Here is a 20,719-nt window from a genome sequence, read left to right on the forward strand (position 1 = left end):
TGAATACCGTCTGCATATCAGCTTGTTATTAACATTGCATTGTTGTGGTTTAATATAACTCTATTTGCCTGGCTATAAACCCTGAGTGTTGTTTATCATAAATGGGTTGGACAAACAAGGACAACTCATGCTGGTGCATTTCAGAATGTTGCTCCTTCAACACTTAAGACTGAACTATCTAACCATTTGAATTTGATCCATCTTTAAAAATGCATGATTGAAAGACTAGAGCACAGTGATTAATGATGTAGCACATTGTAAAACTCTGACCTTGAAAATGCATGACATGTTCAATTCCTCACATGGCCTGCTTGATAAAGAGCAACTTGTTAATGCATGCGTTTGAGGATTTAATTGAGCCATAACATCTATCATCTCAGCTTTGAGGAACAATATGCAAAGTATTTCATGTCTTGAGTTCACCTTCATCGGACACGCTGCCTGTTGCAAGCTATAGGCACAAAGACTTGAAGAAGTAAAAGTGAGTTGTTATATTTGCACTTCGTCTCATTTAAAAATTATTGCCTGAAAAATTGCAAAAGAAAGAATTCACGTGAAAGATTTTAGCATATTAATTTATGTCCCTGTGGTAAGTTAGGATATAAAACGATAAAATCATCTTCAAAAGCCATTTTCTTTATTGGCCTCTTACATAGACTGTTGAAACTTTTTCAATACTCTGACGCCTCAAAGTCATCTGATGGCCACAAAGCAGGACAAGGCTTGGTGTTTGGGTCTGGAAGACAAAGACAACTCTCTGAGACAATTGCTTGTAGGGTTGATAGAAAACAATTCAAAACCACTGTTTGACTGAAGAAAAAAAAAACTGCTGGAAGAATCAGTGCACCCTGCAGAGATGATTTTCTGTTCAACTGTGGAGTCACACCTGAGCAAATATGACCTTCACAGAATCATCAGAAGAAAATTCTCCCATCAACCTCACTACACAATTCAGCATTAGAAGTAAGCAGATGAAAATTCGAACAGTCCTGATGTGTTTTGGAGACCAGTTATGTGAAAGGTCAAAATAGAGCATTTTGGCAGCCATGAACAAAGTTATGCTTGGAGGGAAAAGGATTTAGAAGGTCATGAAAATAACAGCCCTGCCAGGCCGGATCAATCATGCTCTGGGCTTGTCTTGAAGTCAGTGGCATGGGCAATATTGCACAGAAGAATGGATTGAAATAAATCAATATCAGCAGATTCTGGAAACACACCTCAAAGCATCTGTAAATAATAACAAAAGCAAAAAAAACAGAAGATTAGAAGAAGATGGTTCTACAATCAAGTAGTCATGATCACAAACACATCCAGACAAAAAAATCCAGAATGGTAAAGGCTCAAGCTTTTGTCATGTTCCCTCAAAGTCCTGCACTAAGCATGAGTGAAAATCTGTGAATATAATAGACTGTCAGTTCAAAATAACCAATAAATCTCACAGAGTTAAAGATACAGAGTTATTTTACTCTAGCTGGCTACAACAAACATGTACATGCTGGGATATCTTGCAAAGGGGCTATTGTTGCAAACTGAATTGCTGGGTACCCACATTTTTTCCTGTTTGTTTAAGGATACAACGGTATTCTTGCTTATAAAATAAAAAAAACATAAAAAAATCGTTGCTGTCTTGTTGTCTTTTTGAAATTAGGTCATGTTTTCTTCTCTTAACTTTTCACTGTAACAAAAATTTGAGCCCAGGATGTCCAAACTTATTCACGCCGCTGTAAGCGTTACATCATTTCCCCCAGCAGCATCATTTCGACACAGATATCTGACCAGGTTGGAGAGGTAAGAGAATGACAGGAAGAACGAACTTTCAGAATAACCGAGCAAGCGGTGTTAGAGGAAGAAAATACTGTAGAAGCAATGTTTGAAATTATAATTTAGTTCCCTTCTCACATTGAGCAGTGCTAAGCTCAGAGCCCAGAGCTCAGTTTACTATTTGTTACTCTCTTTCTGTCTCTCCTATTACAGGGCTCTTATGATAAATCCTGAAGGTAAATCCTTTTCTGAGCTCATAACGCTCCCCGTGACAGCTGCAGTGTGTGTAAGTCATGCTGATGGGGCTGCTTGTGCGTATACATTGCATTAACACGTGTGCATGTTACTATGACTATTATAAATCTGTGTGGGTGAGTGTGTGTGTCACTACAAACTATCCTTTCTGAGCCAAGTTTATTTTCTCTACACTGTCACCAGAGGGTAGACAACTCTGACACACGACCTGTTTTTTTTCATGTTGGTTTAAATTTAGGTTATGCGCCTGGTTTACAGGTGGAAAATTTGAAAAAACAAAGTTGTAAGGAACTTGTTATCAGGAGCGAGGAGACAGCAAATGGGCTAAATTAAAACATCTATGATTCTGCTTGGATTTAGGCTTCTTGTGAAGTCAGGCTGAGAAACAAAGTCTGTCTCATTCTACAACTTTCTCCAGGCCTTTTTGGATGTTGTGCATCCTACAGGAATAGGCTTGAATTTATATGGAGACGTTGCCCTCGGTGCAGTTTAAACATGTCAGTCAGAGAGTGAATCGTCACAGGTTCCTCTGTTGAGAATGTGAAGAAAATAACAGAGAGGAATCACAAATAAAGCATGCAGCTGGAAAAAGAAAGAACATGTCTCACCCACACTACATTCCATTATCTTTAATAGAGGTTTCCTTTGTGATACACACACTCATTTACAGGCACACTTCTATAGATACCATTACTGTAGTGCCAAAGTTTCTGGACCCGAAGATGAGGGTTGATAGGCATCTTTTTAAATTCAGGAGAGCTGTTGGGGGCATGTCGGGCACACACTCTCTTTCTGCACCTCTGTCACATGCACACTTTGCTCCAGAGGCTCCATTACCTTAATGGTGAAACAGGAGAGAAGATAATAGAGAGAAAGTGAAGAAGGAAACAAAAAGAAGTAGCCCTTTGCACAGTAAAATGAGGAGAAGCAAGGTCAGTACATATAATTTTTTTTTTCACAATCCTTTGCCTCCTTTAAAGAGTTTAATAACTCTATTAGCGCTTTAGGTCAACCATGTAAGAGGTTGACTTGTTGTACATAGAGCTAACATGACCTCCATCCTAGGTTGAGCGAGTTTGTGCATTCAGGCTTCTTCACCCTAAAGGTTTTTACAACTTTCTTTAAACCTGATTTACACCTTAAACGCAATGGCTCGAATTACACACTTTTTTAACCTTACAGTTAGTTTAGTATTAACCATGTCTACTTGTAACACCCCTTCATGTAAGTTAACAGATGAATGAAAGCCACATCTTTTCCTTTGTCCATTTCCTTTTGAAAGTTTTCAGAAATTCCTCTTTGTTCTGAATGACACTTTAGAGTACTAAAAAGTACAGTGAAGAAGACAGAAAATGAAAAAATGCTTTAGCTTACCTGAATAAAAAGATTATATTGGCAGGAAACCCTTTTCAGCTCTGAACTGCATAAATCACATTAAAATATATTTCATTCATTTAAAAAAAGGGTTGCAAGCAGCAACAAGGAGGTGAAGCAGGGCACAGTCACCATGGAAACTCGATGTTATTAATAATCAAATATGTTTTGATTAATTACAGGGCCCACATGTCAACAGTTATTATTATTGTTATCATTATTAGTAGTATGGATTTTTAAGTTATTTAGTGAGGTTTGGTCCAAAGATCACATTTATAAGTTTTGGTAAATCTAAAAATAGATTGTGTTGAAAACTTTTTGCCTTAGGAACACCCATCGCATTGTCCAGACATGAGAGTTCTACACTGTGTTGCAAGCAAACAAAACAACATATATAAAGAAGACATATCTTTCACTCTTGCAGCACATCCTGAGGGACTTGCACCTGGTCTGATTTTGGAAGATAAATCAATTCAGTTGATTTTGTTTTTTATTCACAAGGCAACACCTCACACCAAACACTTTCAATGCCTTTCACATAGACACTCATCAATTCCATCTTTGCTGTAACTTCAGTTTGCTATGAAAGACAAATCCTTAAAAAAATTCTAAAGCCATGTGATAATTTTTTGAGAATTGACCCAAAGACCCTTTGTGCTAATTATAGAGATTAGTAGGATTGACCTGGGAATTTCCAAACTGGCAGGACATTTAATAATACAGAGGAAAGAGACATCATTGGGGGCTTTGAACTTGGTTTTATCCAAGGAGTACATTAAAACCTCACACATTTTTTAAATAATAAAAAAAAGCTTATGATGTAAAATACAATCTAAATGTACCTCCAGATTTGATGTCTAATAAAACAAACAAAAAAAAACTGAAAGACTCCAACAGCAGAAGAAGAACAAAGCTGACTGACTGAGTGCGATACAGTTTTGCTCCTTGTCCACAGTTTACAGTGGATATTTGAATTTTATAAATCATACATAGGAAGGGAGTGACATCAATGAACAAAACTGCTAACACAGCGGCTTTTTAGATTTAAATATCATTATTCAGGTTATTTTACATTAAAATAAATAATGTAAAATTATGCTTTTCATGGTATTTTACATAGCTAACTCCAACTCTGTTTGCAAAGTTAAATTGCAGACTTGATATAGATTGTCCTGAGTTGTTTCAGCCAATCCCTTAACTACATAGTGCAGTTTGTTTTCACCACTGAGGTACATTATCATGCATCTGAACCGTAGTCTATGGCAGCAAGAAAAGTGTGCAAATTTTGAATATATTTTATTTTGATATGTGGTGCATTTACTGTGTTGGGAACAGCCATCACCAAATTATCACAAAACAGTCAGCGTGTGTTGTAGTTTTAAAACACAAACTCTAAAAATGGAAAAAACAATCAGTGCAGAAAACTCCGACATAGCAGGGACAAGTGAAACATAGTTCCTATGATGCTGCCGTTAGTTCTACAGGAAGTTCATTACTGTCCTTTCAGTCACATAAGAGATCAATAACTGTCTGGAATCACACGCATCTAAGCATGTGTGCGGGCTGACTGTATTTCTACGTGTGTGTGTGTGTGAGTGCTAAAGGAAAGAAGAGAGAAAGAGAGGGCGTGTGTTACTGTTTGACACAACATGACTTTAACCGTCGCACCTCTCAGAGCTGTCCTCATGGCCGAGGATGGGTTGGCAAGCGAGATGGATGCAGGGACACAGTGGATGGACTGATGAGTGACAGGAGGGAGGAGAGGGATTTGCTTTTGTGATCCGAGCTTTGACATCTGTAAATTCAATTAAAGCAGTGTGTGTACGTGTGGCTGTGTGAAAGATTGTCCCATTTCCATGTCAGTGTGTGTTCCCCTTACTGGATGCCTGCAGGCACAGTGCTACAGCTTTGCCTCTGTCAATAATTTGTCCTTCATCGGGCACCCCAAGGTTGACCAATAAACGCAATTGCACACGCACATTCCCTCTGTCTTCCTTCCATTCTCTTATTAATCTTAATTTTCATACAACCTCGAATGCATTACTTTCCTTCCTTTTTTTCACATTTGTAGCTGAAATATATTTTCTTATGGTCCACTCTATAATGACAGTGCTCGGTCTTGATTACAGCTTGTCAAAACTCCCTACACAACAACAGCAGGCTCACTGAATAGCTACATTGACTGTTGGCCCCCAGTTAGAGCCAGATCTGTCATTCAGTATAAAGTATATGTGCGTACATAATAAGTGTGCATTCTGAGTTTGAATGCTTTCCCTTACAGCCATTATTCCTTGCTACCATGAGTCATACCAAGGTCCCCTCATTATAAATGGACAGAACAAATAAGGTGAACATACTCCCACATTTTACTCTTATGGTGCTTGTTATGGTTTTATTTGCAAGTGACTGTTTAAAATTAGGACTGCACAGTGATGTAGTGGTTAGCACCGTCGCTTCACAGCAAAAAGGTTCCAGGTTCAACTCCCGGCTGGGGCCTTTCTGTATGGAGTTTGCATGTTCTCCCCGTGTACGCATGGGTTCTCTCCGAGTACTCCGGCTTCCTCCCACCATCCAAAAACATGCATGTTAGGTTAATTGTGTCTCTAAAATTGAGTCTCATTTGTCTCGTTTGTCTCTGTGTGACCCTGTGATGGACTGGCGACCTGTCCAGGGTGTTCCCCGCCTCTCGCCCGATGGGATAGGCTCCAGCCCTCTCAGGGGTCATCTCAATGATACAGTCCAATTCAAGCCAATTAAAGTCCAGTTCATTGTAAGTCCTAGAAACCTGTTTTATATGTTTGTCAAAGGATGAATCCTGGTAAAAAAAGCTAGATAGTTTTTCCCCGAAGTGCTCAGGTCCAAAGGCAACAACTTCAGTTTTGTCTGAACTGATTGGTTTCACCTGGTTTCATAGATGAGTATAGTGGAGTATCATCAGCACAGCAATGGAAATTCATGCAATGCTGTCTAATAAGATCACCTAATGGAAGCATATAAAGAGTGAAAAGAATCAGTCCAAGCACAGAACCCTGTGGAACTCCATGGCTCACTCGTGTGTGAGGAAGAGTCTTAGTTTACAAGAACAAACTGGACTCTATCAGATAAATATGACTTAAACCAACCTAATGAAAACTGGAAGCAATGTTAATCTAGAGAACCTGACACACCGCTTAATTCACTAACCAAGTCGGCATTTTACCACCTAAAAAATATAGCAAGGATTAGATTCCTTCTATCTAAACCAGACCTGGAAAAACTTGCTTGTCCATGCTTTTATCTCGAGTAGACTAAACTACTGCAATGGGCTCTATACCCGCCTTCCAAAGAAAACGATCCAAAAATTGTAGCGTGTTCAAAATGTAGCTGCACTGGTACTCCCAAAAACCAAAAAACATGACCACATCACACCAGTTCTCAGATCTTTGCACTGGTTCCCTCTGTGTGAGAGAATTGAATTTAAAATTAATTTGCTGGTCTACAAATCCCTAAATGGTTTGGGCCCAAAATACCTGCTAAATCTTCTTATTCCCTATCAACCATCAAGAATCCTTAGGTCATCTGGAAAGGGACTGCTAACGGTTTATAGTCCAAAGACAAAAAATGGTAAAGCATCATTCAGACATTGTGCTGCTTATTTCTGGAACAAACTCCCTGAAACACTTAGATGTGCCCCAAATGTTGCTGCTTTTAAATCAAGGCTCAAAACTTTTTGTCAGGCCTTTGAAATGTGATGATGGGTGCCAACGGTTGGAATTACAGATACTCTTAAGTGTCTATTATCTCCTTTTCACTTGTCTTATCCTTTTTTTCTCACCAAAGCATTTTATTAATTCTATCTTGCACTACTTCTGGTTCCGGCTGTTACAGAAGGTTTTATTGTCTTGCTTTGTTTTACGTGTCTTTGCACGTTTTTAATCTTTTTATCCTTTTATTCTGTAATTTATTTTCCAGCTATGTAAAGCACATTGGGTTGCACTTGTGTATGAAATGCGCTATATAAATAAAATTGCGTTGTCTTGCCTTGCCTAGAAAAGTGAAAATAAACACCAAAGATCTCTAGGAGTGAGTGTCAGAATACAGTTTACTATGCAAAAATGTGATCAGTGATTTCTAATAGTTCAAGAGGAGCTAGAAGTTTCACAGAACACAAACAGAGTAACAGGAAGTGATGCAATCTGGTTTACAACAAAGTGTCCTTCTCACAAGTACCCTGAAATATATTAGAAAAACATTAATGGCATAATTTTACTCTGCAAGAATGTGAGTCACAATCCCTATGCAAGATATATCCATATTCACCCATGTGGGTCAACATCTCTTTGTCAGATGTAAACATATTAATTCCACTGCTTTTTCTCTTCCAGATGCTCCCAGACTAACCCTATTACCAAACAAGATCACTGAGGGATTGCTTTCTGTTATCTCTTACACAAGAGAACAACAACATAGAGACATTCAATAATTGTAAGTATTAAGTTCAATCTGTAAATAAAAAGAGCAATATTACAGTGGTATCAGAAGCTATATCAGAAACAAAAATCAAACATTTTGATCATTCTTTTCTCAGATCTTTCTTTTATTTGTTACCAGCATAATCTAATCTCTTTGATTTAGGTTAATGTTTAGATTAAGGCAACTCAAACACTTCATTCTGAGACCAATCTTATATTTGTTTGTAGAGTGAGCAATGATGTACCTTAAGAGGTGCAAACTGAAGGTCCAGTGAAGTTACCTAAAATCACTGAGAATCTGTAGATGGACCTGTGAAAAGCAGTTCATTCAAGATGGCTCAAGAATCTCACAGTGCTGAAAAGAATGCTTAAAAAAAATCCCCCAAGCAAGAACTGAAAGGCTGTGATTTTTCAAGCTGTGATAATTTGCCAAAGTGGTTGTTACTATGTAGAACCTTTTTCTTTGTTTCCCCTTTTTGTACCTGCAAGAAGGGAAGATATAAGCAACCTTACACAAAGTGTTCAAGAAATGTAGAATTTTCAAAATGACACCTTTTGAAAATCAAATAATCTTTTACTTTCTTCGTAGTTCAGTCACCAAAATTTTGGGTGTTAAAACTTTTGTCTGACACTGAATTTGACACATCTCTTGGAGCAGAGCTCAGATGTTTTGCAACAGACTTAAAGATATCCATGGTGGACACCAAGAACTGGTGTGTGGAAATAATCAATAACGGTGCAGCATAATCCTTATTTAAAATCAAACCTTGGGTTAAAGTGACTACCCAGGGGGCCACAGGTGAAAGGTTCTGCATGATTTTCCTGCTCTTTGATAGTCTGCATGAAAGTAGCTTCATGGTAACTAACTGGGTAAAGTGTGAAATTCTTTGTAGGAGGTAAACAGTGTAAAATAAAGACAGAAAAAGCATGACCTGAGTTGACCTGAATGAATGAAGAAAAGACAAGTTTAGCAATTACAAAATAGATTGCCAAAATTATACTGTGATGGAATATCTCATGAAATAGACTTTTTAATTATGTGTATGTGACTGTTTCCTCTGAACATTCAGCTCAGCATGTAAAAGAAACATGCTTAGAATTAGTAACATGTGACCGTGTGCTATATTGCAATTATTTTTAAACTACAGAACTGCTTCACTTGTCACATCATAAAACATATCAGCTCATTAACCTGATTATTAAGAGATTTGTGACTTTAAAATGCTAAAATTAGAGCTGCACTATTCGAAATGAATCAAAATAGTATGTGCTGTGTGAAAGACATCAACTCTCTTGCACCACTCAGTATGTTAAAGAGTCTTTAAGCTGATTGTTTTGGGGCGTGACAGCTTTCACGGCTTCACTGTTTTGACTTACAGGCACCAGCTTTCAACGGAGCTCTGATAAATCATGGTATTAGTCATCATCAAAGGGCAGCAAACAGACAAGGCAGAAGTGTAAACTGTCAGTCAAGAGGAGAGATACTTCTTTGAGAAGTAGGAGTATAAAAAAAGAGCTGCAACAAGAAACAGACCTTTGCGAATTGGTTGACCAAAATACACAACGCAGCATGATTGCTAATTTGGTTCCATTTGATGGATTCGGTGTCCCATTGTGCTCTTTTCTCTTTCAAGCATCTCACTGGCTTTCAGTCATGCAGGTCAGGTGAAGTGAGTGGCACAATCATTCATATTTATGTATGTGATGTAAGTAATTGTGTATAACAGTTGGGCCAAGATGGATGAATGACCAATATTGGAGGTGTCCGTTGGTTTCTACCCACTGTGTACAAGCAAAGGCTGCAGTCTACAACCCCCCTGTGGCCCACAAGAGGCATACATGTATTTTTAATAAGCATGCTTTAAATTCAAACTGCAGGGCTGCAGAGATCAGTGACAACTTAGACAGACTGTATTTAAAAAAAAAAAAAAAAAAGAATTTTCTGTTTGTCGTTCATCATAACCCCAAATAATTTTATTTCGTAATATGATCATTATTCCAACATCGTTTTTATTAATTAAAAACCTCTTTCTCTCTTTTGACTGTTTCCAATTCTGTTTGTGCGTGAGCATGAGTGAGTGTGAATGTGTTTGTGCCCATGTGCTAGCCAGCTTGTGTGCCAGGCTCTGACACTAATGCAAATTGCCACCTCAAGGGCAACATACAGTAAAAGGGCGGGGATATGTCATCAGTGATAAAAGGCACTTGCGTGCACGCGTGCGCATGCACAAACACGCACCACGCACACACGAGCATTATTGCTGATGCCACCCAGCAGCCAAGTGTCCAGATTAATTATTGCCATCCCACGTGAGAACAGAGCAGCTGGCAGAGGCCTTGACTGCTGCTCCTCCCCTCCTCTCAACTCTTCCTCTCTCCTCCGTCTATCCTGGAAAACACTTCACTTCCTGACTGTGAGTGCTGAAAACATTTTGAATCACTCTATTCCTCTGCTCCTCTGAAAATAACACTTTTAAAGAGTTTGAGTCCTCCATATTTCAGCACTTAGATTTTCCATTAAGAGAGCAAACCCACAGCTTTTTAGACTGTTGATGTTTTGATTCTGGCAAGTTTATTGAAATCTCCTTGTTTTCCTTCTTTTTCTGTTGCTCTAATTTGGCCAAACTTCATTCTGTCATCTAGCCATTTGTATGACAAATTGTACTCATATGTGTTTTGGGCACAGATAGTCGCTAATGGTGTTTTTTACTTTACCTTAATTTATTTTTGAGTCTATTTGAAAAGCTGCCTGTTTAGATTCAGATGCCAGGAGTGCACTCTCAGTCTGCTAATTTCATGCAAATTAAGCTAAAAAAAATCTCTCTTATTTCTTTATTATGGGTTCATTTTTCCTCTCCAATCCATCTTGCTCTCCTCACTAACTTGCAGAGATATTTAGGCTACTGTAAACAACAACTAATGTGAACAAGAAGAGTGCATAACATTAAAAAACATTACAAGCTATTTTCCTTTTTACAGATGCAAAGTTGAATTTAGTCTCCATATAAAGCATTGCTTCAGCACAGCTGCAGTCTACCATTACATAGCTAGCAAAGGTACTTTGTGTCTCAAAGGAAACAGTACTTTTGAATCTTTCCCCATTTATACACAGATTGTGCATTGATGGAATCCAAAGTCCCTAGAGATGATTTTGTAAACGTTTTCAGCCTACCGAACATCAACAACTCTTTCTCTGAGGTCCTTATAGATCTTCTCTGTTTACTCCATGATACAAATTTAAAAAAATTATGGTGCAAAGATCACTGTTCACTTATACCCAATTTCCTCTGTGGGTTGTTAGGTCTATAACAATAAAGGCAACAGCGAGTCAAAAGAAGTGAGACAACACTTTTTAAATCTTGACTCAGGCAAATCCCATCATTATCTTTGTGATTCAAAATGCAAGGCTATCCAGGGAAACATGTGCAACACTTATACATAGCTAGTTGAACACAAAACTACCTACCATATCTAAAAGCTTGACAGCAGGCAATCCAGGACAGCCAGAGCTAACATCAGTGGAAAAAGCTGTACCCCCTCGTGTACGATGAAAGTTAAAGTGAGTCATCAACAATATCATTGACATTCTCAGTTAATTAACTAGCTTGATCATTTGCTGTAGCAGATGGGCTTTTTTTCCCTGCTCAGGTTGACTTTAGCTCTAACCATTAATACTTTCAGCCAACAAGACAAAGCACAGTGTTTTTATTGAAGGGAGACAGTAGGAATGACTTTGGAGTGGGAGGCAGGGAGCAGATTTATTTTCTTTAAAACACTTTGACACATGCATGCTTTTGTTTTGTTTTGTTTTAAGGATTTTTTAAAAGTTGATTGACAAGAAGTGTGGCAGACAAGCAGCGAAAGGACACAAACTTAGGCTGGCTACTTATTTCTTACACATAAGAGATTGTTTATTACAAAGAACATAAAGTACCCCAAAAAATATCCAAACAGGTCCACCGTACAGACATAAAACATTTTAGTTTGACCACCTCTGAGAAAGAAATGGGTCTCCAAAAAAGCAAATTTATATGAGATTGGATATTACAAAAGAATTTATAAAGGGTGGTCGAGTGGTAAGGAGCACATCCGATGTTGGCAATGACTATTGCAGTGATCACCGGTTTGAGTCCTGACTGTGCTGATCTTTGCTGTGTGTCTTTCTCACCCTTTCCTGTCTGTCTCCACTAACCTGTCCATTAAAGGCAAAAAATGACCAAAAGAAAAAAAAAAGGCCAAAAGATCATTAGCAACCGCTAACGATTACAAAAAGGTAAGCGAAGGTGCTCATTTAGTCAAGTCCGACTGATGCCAGGAATTTTTGCAAGTGTGAAACCTCGGACAGTTGGACAAGTCCAGTTGAGAGTGTTTGTCTTGCTGATTTAGTTGCACTGAGAAGAATACATGAGGCCAAATGGGGTTCACATATCCTCATAGTGTGGCAGTGCTGAAAGGAAAAGCCCTCCGGCGCTACACAGTGGCAGCAGAAATCCCTGCTGTCTGCTGTAACACTGAGAGGCAACACAACACTGGAATCACAGCACCTGTTTCAGTTCAGCGCTCTCTGGAATATTGATGATATAAAAAGAATTTACCCAAAAAATGTTCAGGATTTTTTTTCTGTTTCTCACTCTGTTGAAGTTTTCTGGTATTACTGTATTTAAGAAATGAATAAATAGAAAACAATAATCACTTATTTGGAACATCCTTGTGTGACCCAATTATTTCATACAGAATACGTCTCTGTAACCTGATGAGCTGCTCAGTTATGCAAAGTTTGAAACTGGCTCCCTGTTTAATTAAAATCCAACCACCTTTCCTCATTTTAAATCCTGATTAGTTATCACGTTTTTGTAAAAAAGCATGAAAAGCAGGTTTGCTATCATGTTTTCAAATCCTTCTGTGTTTCATCACCAAATTACAAATTATAGCAATCTCAGGAGTTGAGTCAGCATTTCAATTCGGCTGCGAATGTTCAACTGATTTCTCCTTTGATTGCACACTAAGAAGAGTGGTGTCTTTTCTTGCAGTGACCAGAAAGGTGTGACATTTGAAGTGTGTGGTCTGACGATCTTCGAGTTGAAACCTCAGTATTTTTTTCAAGCTTTAAAGAAATGCAGGCATGTCCAGCAAAAACATTTTCCCCTCATCCAGAGGTTTGGCTGGTGATTGGACATGGGGATCGTTATTTTTACCATTCATATAATTTTCTGGCTGGGTTTCTCAGAGACTGCGCACACACCAATCTAGTGTCATTTTCATCCACAAAAGCAATCCTTTTAAAATCGTGACCGTGGACGTTTTTTTCTTGACAAATTTACTTCTTGACAGACTTAAATGTCTGAACTAATTACAGTTAAATGACTGGTTTTATCAGGCAGTTTTAGTCGTCAGTATCCCATGAGTCTAATCTGCAAAAACCTGCTGCTTCTTCCTCTCTGTGTGTTCCTGTGCAGAAGCGGCACTTTATTCTGTGAAATAATATGCTAATCCTGTTGGAAATGAGGTGTGTGCACGTGCACGTGTGTGTGTGCCTCCATGCTAACGCCACCACATGCATGTCATTAGAGAAAGTGTGTTGGGTCACGTGTCATTTATAATTATAAAAAAAAAATATATATAAATATATTATTCAATATTGCCTGCTGAACCCTCTGTGTGATAAATTGAAGGAACTAATTGCCTGATAATGGTGAAGAAAAATGGAACGGTCTCTGCAGTATCATTGTGACACTGTTTTCCCTCCTCATTTTTCATGAATACATTTCTGGGATGAATCCACCGATTAATTCTATGCAAATAGAAAGAGTTGGCATTTTCTTTTTTCTGTAAAAGTGATTAAAAGTTTCAAGACCCGTTTTGTGTTTAACTTCCTCCATATGCGTGTTATCCCATTATTTGCCACGAGAGCCGGTACATTGAAATAACGCCAAATCAATAAATTACCATCATCAGTGTTTATGTTTTATTCTCTCCAACAAGATCATTAACTCTTAAATGATCTGTAAACACCTTGTAAGTACCAGAAGATGTTTTATTCGCTCAAAGGAATTGAATAATACTTCACTGAACCCAAAAAGGCATATAATTTGATCCCTCTTTTAGATGGATTTCACTGTACATTAGCCATAAAGCACTGGCAGCAGTGATGCAATAGTTTTACTGTATTTACAGTCAGCTCTTAGCTGGTTCAATACTCTGTGGAAAAATGAGATGATTAGACTTTCCTTTGACAAAAAGGAGACACCTTGGGACATTATACAAAGCAGGTATTAGAACCTGAAGTATATTTACTTTCCGAATGCAACGTCTGGTGGTTTGGATGAGCAAGTGCATGAAATGGAAACCCCGACCTCGTGAACCTACATTTGTTTGAGCAAAACGTTTCAGCCCAGTCTCAACAGAAAGGGTCAATCACGAACTTTGATTCACACGCCAAAAAACATCGTAGTTTCACAATTCAGACTTCAAAATTGTGAGATGATACGATATCTCGCTAAAATATATTTTGATAAATTGCGTCACATGACTGAAACCATGTTGAACTCTGTAGTCTGTGACGATGTATATTTGTCTAATACTAACCATGTATTTCTTTCATCCTGTAGATCTCACCATGTACATTTATTCTAACCTTAACCATACATCACCATCTTGAGTGTCGTTACAGTGTTGTCTAAAATCAGACAACTGAAGATGCCTTAATGCTTTCATCAAAGGACTTCATTTTCTCAGTAATGAAGAGAAAATGAAGATTGAGATTTTTGTTCACAGAACTTTAAAGCGTATGTTTAAAGGCTTTCGGAAATTGGCTTTACTTTCTCATACACTTGGGTTCACATATAACTCTATGATATACAGCATGTCAAATAACAACAATAATGATATTGTAATGTAATTTCTTTTAAATAATTGTCAACAACCAATATGTGGAGAAGTGTTGAAGTGGCGATTCATCTTTTCTTTCTCAAAGTTAATGTAAAGCCTTGTTTGGACAAGTAATCAGGATATATTTCATGTAAATAAGCAATGCTTGAAAAAAAGGATTTGCCAGTCCTCAGAACACCAAACCAATTCAGCTTTAGTAGCAGGCAGTTCATGCATCTCACCCCTCTTATGTCAACCAGAGGAGCTGAAAGCAAAATAAAATTCTCGATAAACCTTTCCCACTATCAATTTACCTTCTAAAAAGCAACATTAGTATACTCAAGTTGTTGTTACTGCTGGCTCATTGTTTTTGGATAAATAAAAGGAGCCATTTTGTTGTCATTACTGGCAACTGTTATTTTCTAATTGACAGTTCAGCAGTCATTTGTGAAAGAGGCCAGTACTCAGTTTTATTGTTTCACCCCTAATTGCTGCTATGTCACTGTGCACAGTATATATTCCATATCTTATGAATTATATGGGATACTTTATATTCTACAATGTATTTTACATTTTATCATCAGATATTATGGTCCCATGGGCTCATTTTTAGATATACGGAGTCTATTTAAAGATATACATTATCTATTTGAAGTATTATTTGATATTTCGTTGACCAAAAGTTGCTTAATGCTTTCTAAATCAATCTTTTCTTTCAGCCATGATTCCCCTTTGTCCTCTAGCTGTTTTGAAAGCTATTTACATAAAATCTGCATTATTCATACACACCTATTCCAACTGGCTGAAAGTATGGCCTCAGGTTCACATAATGCCAATCGGAACACAACCAAATGAATAATGCAAATGTCTTTATTTACCGTGAGTAATGGCTTCATGGGGAGAAGTAAGAGCACAGAACAAGACCCTGATATTAAGTGAGAGGGAGCAACAACTTGCTGCTGTTTGGTTAAGACTTATGGTTATTATTTCAAGATAATCTTCAATTCACAAAGTAAAGGGAGGTTTTCAGCAGCTGGAGGTTGTTAGCCCATTGATAAGGGAGGGGAAGTTGCTTCCAAAAGCCTCTATTTCTTTCCTCTCCAACATCATCGTCCTTTTTCGGTGCTCATCAGCCAACAAAGCACACTTGTTTTTCTTTCCTTTTCAATCTGACTGGATGAAATAGTCCAGCAACAGCCCACACTCACTTTAAAATGTTCTTTGCAAAAACGTCATGGCACATTTGATTTAACTTTCCAAATAGAGGAGAGGATTTAGAAATTCAAATTACTAGTTTGTTTTTTCAGATTTTCTTCAAATCCAGCACTTTGATCAGGTCACCTATGCTTAAAACCTCAGTACTGTATTGGTTGTGTAGTTAAGAAATGTATGATCCCCACTATTTATCCACCTCCAGGCAACGGTTGGAGCTTGAATAGCTAGGATGTCTTGCAGATTTTCCATAGTTCTTCATTTTTTTCTACAACTAAAACCTAAAATAAATACAGCACAATTAAACACCAGATCTGGTGTGAACCCCTTGTTAAGTAATAATTGTAAACAAACGTTTCTGGTAACTGTTAATCAGTCCTACACATCAGTTTGGAGGAATTGTATCCCATTCCTGCTTACATAACAGCTTCAACTGTGGGATGTTGGTGGCTTTTGTCACTGTTTGCTTCAGTTCCATCCACAGCATTGCTTTTAGATTAAAGTCAGGATATTGACTTGACCATTTCAAAGCATTAAGTTTATTCTTCAATAACCAATTTTTGATAGAATGACCTGTGTACATGTTGTCTTGCTACATGATCCACCTTCTCTTAAGATTCACTTTACACACAGATGTCCTGACATTTTCCATCCAATCTGTGCAGCTGTGTACTGGTGGAGCCCAAACTCTTCAGAGATGGTTCTGCAACCTTTTTCAACCTGAAGAGCATCAGGTACTTCTTTGTACTTCTTCTTTGTACCGTCACTGTTCACGACACCTGTCCCTAACCTTGAGGGATTCTGGTACTGATCACGTTTTAGCTCATATTCATGCAATTCTGACATTTTTTTTTTAGAATATTGTAATAAGTGAACTAGTCACTGGAGGGAAAAGTGGAATTTTGGGGTCCACATTCCACCTTTCCTATAGGAGGGGCTCTCAATCGTTTGGGTAACACTGCTGAAGGAAACCAGTGCGGATCAATCCTCTTTCAAGCCATTTTCCGATTCTGCTCATAGGAGGAGTGAATATGTGTTTGTTTATCAGAAAAAGAAAGAGAAACAAACAAATGTTAACAACCTCCTGAAAAGCTCTATACCCAAATATGTCATTTTTAACATGTAAGGCCAGGCAAGGCAAGTTTATTTGTAGAGCACAATTCGTACACAATTCAAATTGCTTTACATCTACATAAAATCAGAAGAAGGCAAATAAAATCATTCCATAGATATAAGAAATAATCATTAATTAATTGATTTAAAAGTGAAGAGTGCAGATAAAATACTTTCAGTTGTCATATGCACAGCTAAATAGAACTGTTTTCAGCCTGGATTTAAACATCATCAGAGTTGAGGCCTGTCTCACATCTGTACAACAATGTACACACACTCTAATCCTAACCATGTACTTGTGTAATTCCTAACCATAACAAGACGAAAAGAAAGTAACAGAAAAAAATGAAGAGATTGAGTTAAAGGTTTTGAAGGACAGAATTTGACAGGATGAAACATCAGAAGCATTACAGGAGAAATATTTCAGCTGAAGCAGAACGTTATCATTGTGCAATTTATTATTTTTTTCAAGGACCAACTTATATATTTTCTGATCTGTGAGGACTTTGGTAAAAAGAAAACCATGTATCTAGAATTATCTGTTTTTTTCAGGATCTTGACGAATAAAACATCTTCCAGAAGTCAACCAGCCACCTCCAGCTTATCCAAAATGCTGCTGTGATGTTTTTTTTCTCATCACAACAAACATAAGATCTATGTCACCCACGACTGCCTCCCCACTCTGTCTCCCTTCAGTATCAATTTTCAAATGGAACCGATAACATTCAAAATCATTGCAGATTTCTTTTTTTTTTCTTTTTACAGAGGTTCTCTTTGCTGGAATACACTTATATCCGACCAGTTTCATTTTCAACCTACTGCACATTATCAGTCATCTTAATTTTCTATCATTTTCAATCACTGCAATACAATAACAGCACTCCACATATAGCAGGATCCAATAAACCTGCACCCTGGAGTAAAGAAGCTCCCATGTTTCTCACATCAGACTACCTGTTAATGCCAAGAAGATACAGGATGCTTTTATCTGCATCTCTCTTTTTACCGGGAGTGGCTTGGCTCTAAATCCACTCCAGTTTGGGTAGCCTTTGATGAGATCGGAAACTATTTGTTTTTGTCATCTGCATGCAGACACACTTGTTTACCGTCGCTGGCGGTGGGAGAGAGCTGTTGAAATCTCAAAGCAAGCAAAGCAGCAATAACAGCTGTTGTTTGGACATCTCTGTGCTGCTCAGAAAACTGGAAAAGATATGCACATCCTTTGTGTTTTTTCATCTTGACAGTGACAGAATAATGACAAACGATTTTAATACTTTCCTGTATGAATGTGACAAAAGGTCTCTTCTGCAAGTAGAAACTAAATGAAAGGAGAAGGCAACTTTTGTCACTTTGAGAAGAAGAAAAAATGATCGGAGAAAGGAAAGTGAAAGTTAAACATTTTTGTCACTTCCAATTTAAAAAAAAAAATCAAAACAAGTAGTATTACAGCCTCTTTTTTGACCTATTTTTTTCTGCAGTTTGTATATTTAGGGCAGGTGTTCAGACTTTTTGGGCTCACAGCCTCCTGACAATAGAGACTGCAGTGTGCTGTATTTGGGTACCACTAAACAAGTTACAGTACTGAAAGACAAAGTGCTGTAATCTCCTCTGGGATAACCGAGAGCCTTTAATTATTCATAGATTAATAGACTGTAAAAATATGTGTGTCCCTAGATGGCCACTTTATGTCTTATAACTCTAACTGGCTATTTTTCTTCACCCGCACACTGGAAAATTTCTCTCTTTAGGAGAGGATTTATTCACTGTCACATAAATGTCTATGGGACATTCACATTAATATTCATGGCATGCCATTTATATCTACAAAAGAGCTGGGCTCGACTTAAGACAGAGATCTAAAAGTAAGACATTGAAACATCATTAAGGGCATAAGTACAGTATTTTCACCGCAGCACTCAGAGGGAGCAACAAAGGACATGCTTTTTCAATGTGTTGCAGCCGTATTTTAAGATGACATTGTAAAAACTGATATTTCATCTTTGATAGCTGCATCAAGGTTCTTTTGAGTGTAAAGGGGACGTAAACTCACATGATGAGGAGAATAAGTCGCAGTTAACACTAGTGTAGGACTGTGCTTCTAAACACATGCATTTATATTTACAGTAAGTGATTATTTTGTTCAAAGGAGAATATGTGCAAACATTTTTAGCCAGAAGAAAATTTTTATAAATCCAGGAAAAAGGAAAAAAGTGCAGCTGTTTATTGAAACATATGCAAACATATATGGATACACTTTATATAAGGCAAAAACAGAGCTTGACAGAAAACCAAAGAGAATGCTCACACTGCAAGGCTTCACTTATGGCCACCTTGAAGTAATTGTGGTTTTACACATTTTTGGCATAGCAACTGCTGCATTGTTTAGTGTGGATGTGTGTATTTCAGAATGGATCAAAAACACAGGTTTGCACAATTCTCACAAGCTTGAGAGTCAATATTTGTTATTGCCACATTTATTCTTCAACACTGCTTGAACTCTCGTGGGCAAGCTGTCATGTGATTTCTTGTTGAAGGACACCCCAAAGCTCTTCTTTGGATGTTGGGCCTTTTGTTCATTTGTTCATCACCCTATAAGACCTGCTGCCACTGATTTACCTTTTCTTTCTGTTTCTCCTCCTTAAGTATGGCTTCTTGACCACTTCTGATGAAGCTTCATTGAACAGATGATAGATCAACAGAAGGTCCAGATGCATCTCTCAGCTTCTGTGTCAGCTCTTTACTGGATATTATTATATTCCTCAAGGACTTTCAGATACTGTTCATCTGCTGTAGGTAGTTTTTTTCAGGCCTGCCAATCCTTCTTCTGTCCTCCATTTATCTAGTTTTCTCATATGTCATAATTTAATGACACACTGCTTAGTAATGGAAAGTTTTTTGGTAATCACAAAAAACAATGTCTTTGGCATTTATTTTCTTAATATGCAACAAAAGAAATACGAACAAATAATGTGTCTTCGTGACAGGCTGCTTTGTAAGAAATTGCTCAAATTTGAACTATTCAAAAGTGGCTCTTATGTGTACAGAACACTGGTTCAGCCAAAGGAGCTGTTTTTTTCTTAAATGATTCATTGCTCAGTACGAAGTGGCTTAACAAACACATAAACACACCCCTCTGAAACTGGTCGCATACGAGCACTGAAAATAAGCAAAAAAAGAGCAGATAAATGCCATTATTTTCAAGAAAACCTGGCTTCTTGGAGCAGAAGGGTGCTCCAAAGGGGTAAAATGGATGTATGTAATTGAGTTAAGAATCGGAAGTTAGAAGGATGTAAGAATCTGTCTCACATCCTCCATAAAATTTAGAATCACACATTTGAAAACAAGCATCCAAACATCAGTGGTACATTTTGGAAATATGCCCTCTATTAGGATTAAGTTAGATTATATCTGTTTTGCCATATACATTAAGTTTTTACCGTGTGTTTTGTCCATATTACACATCTTTGCATGGTAATTGTGAAGTCCTCAGCGAGTTGGAACAAACTGATACAGAGTATCAACATCCCTAATGCCTGATAATGGAGCATTACGTGTTTTTTTTTTTTTAACAAACTTCGCACAAAGCAGAAAAATGGAATTCTCTGAAGCAAGAAGATGAAAAAAAGTGGCTGTAATTGTCACCCTTTTTTCCAACTTGTTACAAATGAATGTTAATTTCCTGTAGA

At 37.6% G+C, this 20,719-nt stretch overlaps 1 protein-coding gene across 1 annotated transcript in view; it reads right to left on the minus strand.

The window, feature by feature from the left end:
* LOC140268761 (very long chain fatty acid elongase 1-like) overlaps nucleotides 1–9,634 on the minus strand; it is a 153,398-nt gene extending 143,764 nt beyond the window's left edge. Inside the window, exon 1 of the mRNA XM_072363738.1 lies at nucleotides 9,621–9,634. The gene's annotated coding sequence lies outside the window, so the exon portion shown is untranslated. The remainder of the gene's footprint in view (nucleotides 1–9,620) is intronic.
* Nucleotides 9,635–20,719: the final 11,085 nt, after the last annotated feature.

The sequence above is a fragment of the Leuresthes tenuis genome, unplaced genomic scaffold (assembly GCF_036924035.1).
Source record: "Leuresthes tenuis unplaced genomic scaffold, fLeuTen1.0.hap1 SCAF_14, whole genome shotgun sequence".
Lineage (NCBI taxonomy): Eukaryota > Metazoa > Chordata > Actinopteri > Atheriniformes > Atherinopsidae > Leuresthes > Leuresthes tenuis.